Source organism: Ursus maritimus (assembly GCF_017311325.1).
Source record: "Ursus maritimus isolate PB19 chromosome X unlocalized genomic scaffold, ASM1731132v1 scaffold_X1, whole genome shotgun sequence".
NCBI lineage: Eukaryota > Metazoa > Chordata > Mammalia > Carnivora > Ursidae > Ursus > Ursus maritimus.
Window position 1 is genome coordinate 70,065,404 of NW_024423319.1, and position 7,311 is coordinate 70,072,714.

A 7,311-nucleotide genomic window follows, 5' to 3' on the forward strand; every position below is an offset into this window, starting at 1 on the left:
TGCTAAGGGGGATGATGGACCACATTTGGAGCAGCAAGACTTGTAGATATTGTTTCCAACGGTCTCATTTCTAAGCATCTTCTCTATTTACCATCAGGATTCCTTTACTACTAAGGGGGTAGTGTGATGTATTAGAAACAGTAAGGCCTCTGTAGCTTCCAGTCCTAAATTTTTATTAACCCTTGAGCAAAATCACTTCTCATCTCCCAGATGAGACTTTCCTTATCTGTAAAATGGGGCTATTACCCATCATGCAGTGATGTTGTGAGGGCTGAGGAAATGACAAGGGTTTAATGCAAAGTAGACTATAGATTGAGAGTCCTGGTTATAAAAAAGATTCTGGCCTGGGTTTCCTTAGAACTGCAAAAGATGACATGAGAGGTGCATGGCGCCTCCATCATCATGTCTAATATGCTTAAAGATTGTTTCCATGAAAAAACTGCAGCTGGATATATGCAACTGATAAATCACTAAATTCTACCTCTGAAACGTATAATATACTATATGCTAACTAACTTGAATTTAAATAAAATTAAAAAAAACTGCAGATGGACGCCATCAATACCGGACAGTCTGCATATTTTAATGAAAGTCACATGAATGGGCCCCAGGATCTCTTTCTTTTGTCTGATGTCACATATATATTTCCCATAGCCAGTCTTTCTAACATCTATTAATGTTCTTGGTATCAAGTACTTCTTTTCCCGGTGAAAATGAAGGCTTTTCTTCATCAAAAGCATCTCTTCAAGGTATCTTGCTTCTCTCCACAATTTTTAAATGCTCCTGAAGCTTTTGGAGCTTGCAGTGTGTCAAGTCCACTTGCTTGCAGCTACTTTAAAACTACTATCATTGATCTACCTTCTTTTGAAAGCATTTTTTTTTTTCTGGTCACAGAGATACATCTTCCTCCACTACTTTATATTCTAGCTGTTACATAATCAAGGAACTTCTAGAAAAGGGAAGGATACTTCCCCTTGAAAACCAATTATTTTAGAAATACTAGAGTATTTCATTATGATGTTGTTTTATTACTAAAGTTGGATGCTGAGTTTCACACCCCCACCCTGTGGCTGGACAAGCTTCCCACCTTTTTTTAAGCAAAAACTTCAATAATACTTCTTATTCTAAATCATCTCTTAACTTTTGTTATCACCACAAAAAACCTTGTGAAGATTTGACCCCAAGGCATTAAGTACCAGAGAGGCACCAATACCTTTTTTCCTTCTCAAACTGTATGTGTGGATGTCTTCAGTCTCTTGGACTGAAAATACACATGCTACAACCTTGGTAAAATACATAGACACATACAAGGACCCTTTTTTCTTTGAAAAACAGCTAAGCCAAAGACTTAGTAACTACCATCTAAAAAATAAATCCTTCATTTCATGAAGTAAAATTGAATGATCCTTTTTAAAACATTACCAAATGGGTATATGGAAGGTGAGGAGACAGCCCAACTCACAAATCTCTTCCAGTCCAGTTTTTGTTTCCCTGTAAACTAAACCTTCATCCCCTACTTCCCTTCAAATGCTTGATTTTTAAATATTTTATTAGGCAGAAACAGAGTCATCCATTTTCAGTAATGTAGACTCTGTGCAGCAAAGAGAAAACAGCATGGGGTACAGAGTCAGAGAGGCCTGGATTCGAATCACAGTCCTGTTATTTACTTTCTGTGAGACCTTGAGCCAGTGACTTTATCCTCCGGGACCATAATTCTTTCATCTGTAAAATGAGGGAATAGCATCTACCTGCATGATTGTTGTAAGGACAAAAGAGATTACGTATATGAAGCACTTAGAACTGAGGTGCTTAATAAATGTTACCACTGTCAGTTCAAGATTTATGGTTCATCCATTGCCAGTTTCTCTAATCTGCTGGCCAAGGTACGCAGGTATTTTCCTATAGTTGTCACTCTTCAATTATCACCCCATTCCCATAGCCTCTTCTGAATGACCATCCACCCAACAAGCCTGGGCCAAGCCAGTCTCATTCCATGACAGTGTGCCTCACCACAGAAACTTTTGCTCTTTAAATTAGAGTGCAAAACAGGGAGGCACTGAGGTTCATTTTTGGGCATTCCTTGCGTATAGCCCAGGGCAGGAGCAGAGCTATCCAGCTACTGCTTCCTGGTCTCCAGCCAGACTGGTGGTCTCAACTTTCTAGGCCAGGATCTTGATCCATGTCCCATAAAACACACAGCAATCTCATGGTCACATTTCTGGGACATCTATTCAACTCGGACTGCAGTGGCTTTCTCTGATTCTCAATAATCTTTCAATATTTGTAGTGGTGATTATGGGATCTCCTCCCCCAAGAAAACAAGAGTGAAATGATGTCCCTACCATCTTCAAATGTACTTAGGCCCCATTGGCTATGGCTTCTCTGGCCAAAATCTATACACTTACTTGCTTTAATTAGTTATCTAATGGGGCAGAGCAAGCAGAGAGGCCACAGCTCTGAGAACAGGGCTCAACAAGCACTTCCTGGGTGAGGCCAGCAGTCTCACAGCAACTTCCTTTGCGGGTGAGCTTCAGGTAGAATGGTGGTCACTTGGCTCTCTTGCTCCTGGTTCTCATTAACTTGGCCTTTGAGACTGACTAGAGCTGAGAGAGTTTTATGTGGTCATCTAGGCATGTCTTTATTGGGAATAGTATCAAGTTTCCACTCAATTACTTCCACAAAGGCCTACATGTCAACTAATTCACCAATGGGTCATGTTGAGTTCAGTCTTGAATGTGGGTATCATCTTTCAGTAGCACTGTTTAAAAGGCATCTCAGAGTTGGTTAGGGCATGGGTGTATTCTCTCTCTCTTCCCCTTCCTCCATCTCCGTCTCCTTTCTCCTCTCCTTCTCCTTCCTCCACCCATGTCTATGCTTCTCTCTCAGTTCCGTAGTCAGGGTCTTGCTAGAAGGGTCCAAGTAGGAAGGTCCTTTTTCTCACACTTGGCCATGTTATAATTACACAGACCCTAAAGACAGGTTATGGCCCAGAGAGCATGGGAACACAAGCAGTGACACTTTCTCCAGCAGCTTCCCATCAATAAACAAGAATCAGAAATGTCTACTCAGATTTCTAAGTCCCTATACCAGTTGTGTTTTAGTTCCTTTCCAATGACTAAGATGGCAAATGGAGCACCAGGACATTATGTATGAAAGTTTCCACCTGATGATAAATATGGGAGGCTCAAGAAAGAGGGTAAAAGCCAAACACTCAAAATGATGACCACTAAAGCCACCCATCATAAGGCCCCTTGTTAGACAAGTGTATAATGGAAAGAAACTTGTACAGGAGGCCAAGGACCTATGAACTTGTTTAGGCATGGCTGATAACTTGCCTCAGTTTCTCCAATAGTAAAGTAGGCAGTTAGACTAAATAATTTTGGAAGGCCCTTCCAATCAAATACTTTATGGGTTGTAAAGAGTCTTTTATCTCAAGTGCTGTGGTTCTTAACCTTTATTGGGTCACAGGCCCATTTGAAATTCAGTAGAATGTCATGGACCATCTCCCCAGAAAAGGCACATTGTCATGGAATTCTGCATACCATTTCAGAAGCTTCATGGAGTTTCTGAATTGAGGGACACTGGGTTAGGAGTTGTTTCTTGGAGGAGATAAAAGAGCTTATCTGCAGAAGGCAAACATGAAGCAACAGTGCCAGCTGCCTGGCCTCAATCCATCTTAACATTTTTTCCCAGTATTTGACCCAAAAATGGAACTTCTGCAGGACAAATACAGTCTGCCTTTTTTAAAGAACTGTTTTCATTCTTGATTGTTTAGAAATGAAGCTGTCAGGAAAAAAAATAGGAGGAAAAATAATTCAAACAGACCTAGGCTTCAACATGCAAAATATTCCTTGCAGATTTGTCCTAAGTGGTTGTATGCAAAAACAGAAAGGCCGCCGTCCTGAGTTCACATGAAGTTGTGGTTGGTATCACCCATGCTGTCTGGCCCAATAGGAGCAGACAGGTTCTTGGCAATATACTGCAGTGCCAGAGCTCCAACCTGGTACCAGGGTCATTATCCTCAGTAAGAGACAATGTTAAGATTCTCCAATGTTTGGCAAACATTCCTACTCTTCTACTTCCAAGGTAAACAATGGCTCCAACTCAAGTAGCTTTTACTTCAGGGTAAGACCTCTGAGATCAGTCTTTACTCCCAAATATTTCAGAGTCTGATGGTCTTTTGAGGAGACAGGAAAATCAGAGGAGAGTTGAAAACTAAGCTCCTTTCTTCGACTCAGGTCAGTAAACAGCTTGGTTTCTGCAGTCTGGCTTGAGGGAGTTCAGCCATTCACAATCCTATAGGAGCTCAACATAGACCTTCTGAGGGAATGAAGACAGAATACATAAGAGAAATAAACCTGTGTCTAAGATATGTACCCCTTATTTTATAGCATCCTAGAGCCTGAAGGTGCAGGGCCAGGAAGGAGCTGCTCTCTTCAGCACAAAATGACTCAGCACAGAAGAGTTTGAAGAAGACCCTTCCAGAACCTGTGAAGGGTCCCCTGAGGCCAAGGATTTTAAAACCTGAAAAGGAAAGAAGAGAGTAGGTAATTAGCTAAGACTGGTCAAGTACTTATCAGCCATTGAGAAGTGAGGCCTCTCTTGGTAGATAGCTAATCAGATAACTGGTAGCTAATCTTCTGAGCAACAGAAGCTGGCTAGGAAAAGGCCCTTATGACTCAGATGCCATGAAACAGGCCTAAGATGGTGCTATAATCAGGGCTGGAAACTGTGCATTTGACTTCAACTCTAATCCCCCAAAAGTCTATAGAAGATGAAGCCTGATACCTTTGAGACTATCTACCTACAATGTAGCCACTGCCTTTATGGCCCTATACTGACTACAAATTTCTTTTCTGGGACTTCACTTCCATGAGGGATGATAAGGAAAAGCTTACCGACCCATGGACCTCTGAGGACTGGCAGTGATAGGAAGTAAAGGAAAGCTGGGGAACAAATGGAGAGCTTTCCTCCAGATACCCAGATCTCATTTATGTGTATATTGGTTCATGTCAGACCTAGGCTTGCCAGCAATCTGATAGACAAACAATTATAACTCCTAGGTAGAGAAAAAAAATTGTATGATCTTTGTGGCTCCTGTGACCTTAACAAGTTAACTTATCCCCTCTGAACCTCAGTTCCTTTATTGCTAAGTTAAAATACATATTATCCTCCTTATTCTGGCATATGATATGGATCAAATGAAATAATGGACGTGAAAGTACTTTGCATTAAACAAATATAAAGGACTAAGGATAAAGGTTCGGGTGGGGGGAGGTAAGACTTGAATAGTGATTTGGTCTGAAGGTGTGAAGTCCCTACATGATACTGAAGTGGACTCATGGTACTTGCTATAATACCAAAAGCGAGGTTACTGATTTTCTTATAGACCCAAAGGGTGTCAGAGTTAGAGGGTTCCAAACTTTTAATTTTACAAATTGGGAATTTGAGGCTAAGAGAACGAAACGTACTTGCCACAAATGTCACAGTCTAGGATTCCTAATGAACTTTATCCAAAGGCAACTTGTAAAACTACACTGTAATTTGGTTGAGGGAGAAAGAAAGGAAAGAGGAAGGAAACTTAAAAACACAGGGAACCTCAGAATTGGAAGGCAGTAAGTTTAAGGGTCACATAATTATAGGTTAATGAACTGAGACATTGAGGGTGTTCCTACCCTCTGGAACCACAAGATATTTTAGTCCTCAAAATCTCAGATCCCATAAAGGCTTACGTGTTACAAGGTTCTGTAATCAGGAGTGGAGACTACATACCAGAGGCCTCAACTCTCATCTCCAGGAACTCTGCCTTGAGAACTGTGGGTAAAGGAGGAAAAACATTTCACTAAGACTCTAGAAATCAGAACGGGAAAGGCAAAGCAAGGGGATGGATTACTCTTCCAGGCCAGTGTCAAAGAGCCCATTTGAAAAATAGGAAGTGAGGGGTGCCTGGGTGGCTCAGTTGGTTAAGCATCTGCCTTCGGTTCAGGTCATGATCCCAGGGTCCTGGGATTGAGCCCCGAGTCAGGCTCCCTGCTCAGCTGAGCAGGGAGCCTGCTTCTTCCTCTCTCCCTTGCTCATGCTCTATCTCTCGCTATCTCTCTCTCTCAAATAAATAAATAAAATCTTTAAAAAAAAAGAAAAAAGGGAAATTATTCCATCCAAATGTTTCAAAACATCTAGATCTATGCTTATAAGTTGGGCTACCTCTCTGGCAGATTTAGAAAGCCCCGTAACCGAGATACAAAGAAATATCTCAGGTGTCAGAACAATCCTTTGAGTGTTAGACTATGGGAGGCTAGTGGAGCTCAGAGAAATTGGCCCAAAGACTATATTCTGTGATTATCTCTCATAGGGAGAAGGGCAAGGTGGAAGGGCAAATGTCATGCAAAACGTGAATCATCCTTTGCCTTAGGGATCAAACCAGCTTTCTCCAGCTTCTTGATGTGCTTCAGTACTATATTGTACTGAATATACTACTATATATAGTACTATATATAGTACTATCAGTACTATATTAGTCTTGTCTGGGAAGAGCTGGAGGAAAGAGATAATCCTAAAGAATGAAGCCCTGTAGAGTGTTCCCAGAACATCCCAGAAAATAGCTGGTCCCAGGGCTATTTCCATAGCATTGTTTTTTTACTTCTTTCCTAAGTCTATTTATACTCACTTCCTGAGTGATCTTATTTCTATTCATGGTTTAAATCACCACGAAATACTGAGAATCCACCAAAGGGCCACTATTAATATTGTGGTAAATGTAAATGCCCCATGGAGTTGCACAGTGGCAGTACTCAACAGTTCTACCCTTAAATCTCTGTGGGTTCAACCCCAACTACTATTCAAAGTTGCAGTTACCTACTGGACATTTCCTCCCTTATTTAAGTTTTATTTAAATTCCAGTTAGTGAACATACAGTGTAATAATAGTTTCAGGCGTACAATAGAGTAATTCGACACTTCCATACAATGCCCTGTGCCGATCACAAGTGCCCTCCTTATGCCCACCACATAAACCCCACCCCCAACCCCTTCTCTTCTAGTAAACATGTTTGTTCTCTATAATTAAGATTGTGTTACTTGGTTTGTCTCTCTCTCTCCATTTTTTCCCCTTTGCTCATTTGTTTTGTTTCTTAAATTCCACATATGAGTAAAATTATATGGTATTTGTCTTTCTCTGACTGACTTATTTCACTTAGCATAATACTCTCTACCTCCACCCAAGTAGTTGCAAATGGCAAGATTTCATTCCTTTTAATGGCTAATATGCCTCTGTGTGTGTGTGTGTGTGTGTGTGTGTGTGTGTGTGTGTGTG

At 41.0% G+C, this 7,311-nt stretch overlaps 1 protein-coding gene across 1 annotated transcript in view; it reads right to left on the reverse strand.

Annotated features, from left to right (window-relative positions):
* Positions 1-562: 562 nt before the first annotated feature.
* OPHN1 (oligophrenin 1) overlaps positions 563-7,311 on the reverse strand; it is a 624,918-nt gene continuing 618,169 nt past the window's right edge. Inside the window, exon 25 of the mRNA XM_040630677.1 lies at positions 563-4,524. The gene's annotated coding sequence lies outside the window, so the exon portion shown is untranslated. The remainder of the gene's footprint in view (positions 4,525-7,311) is intronic.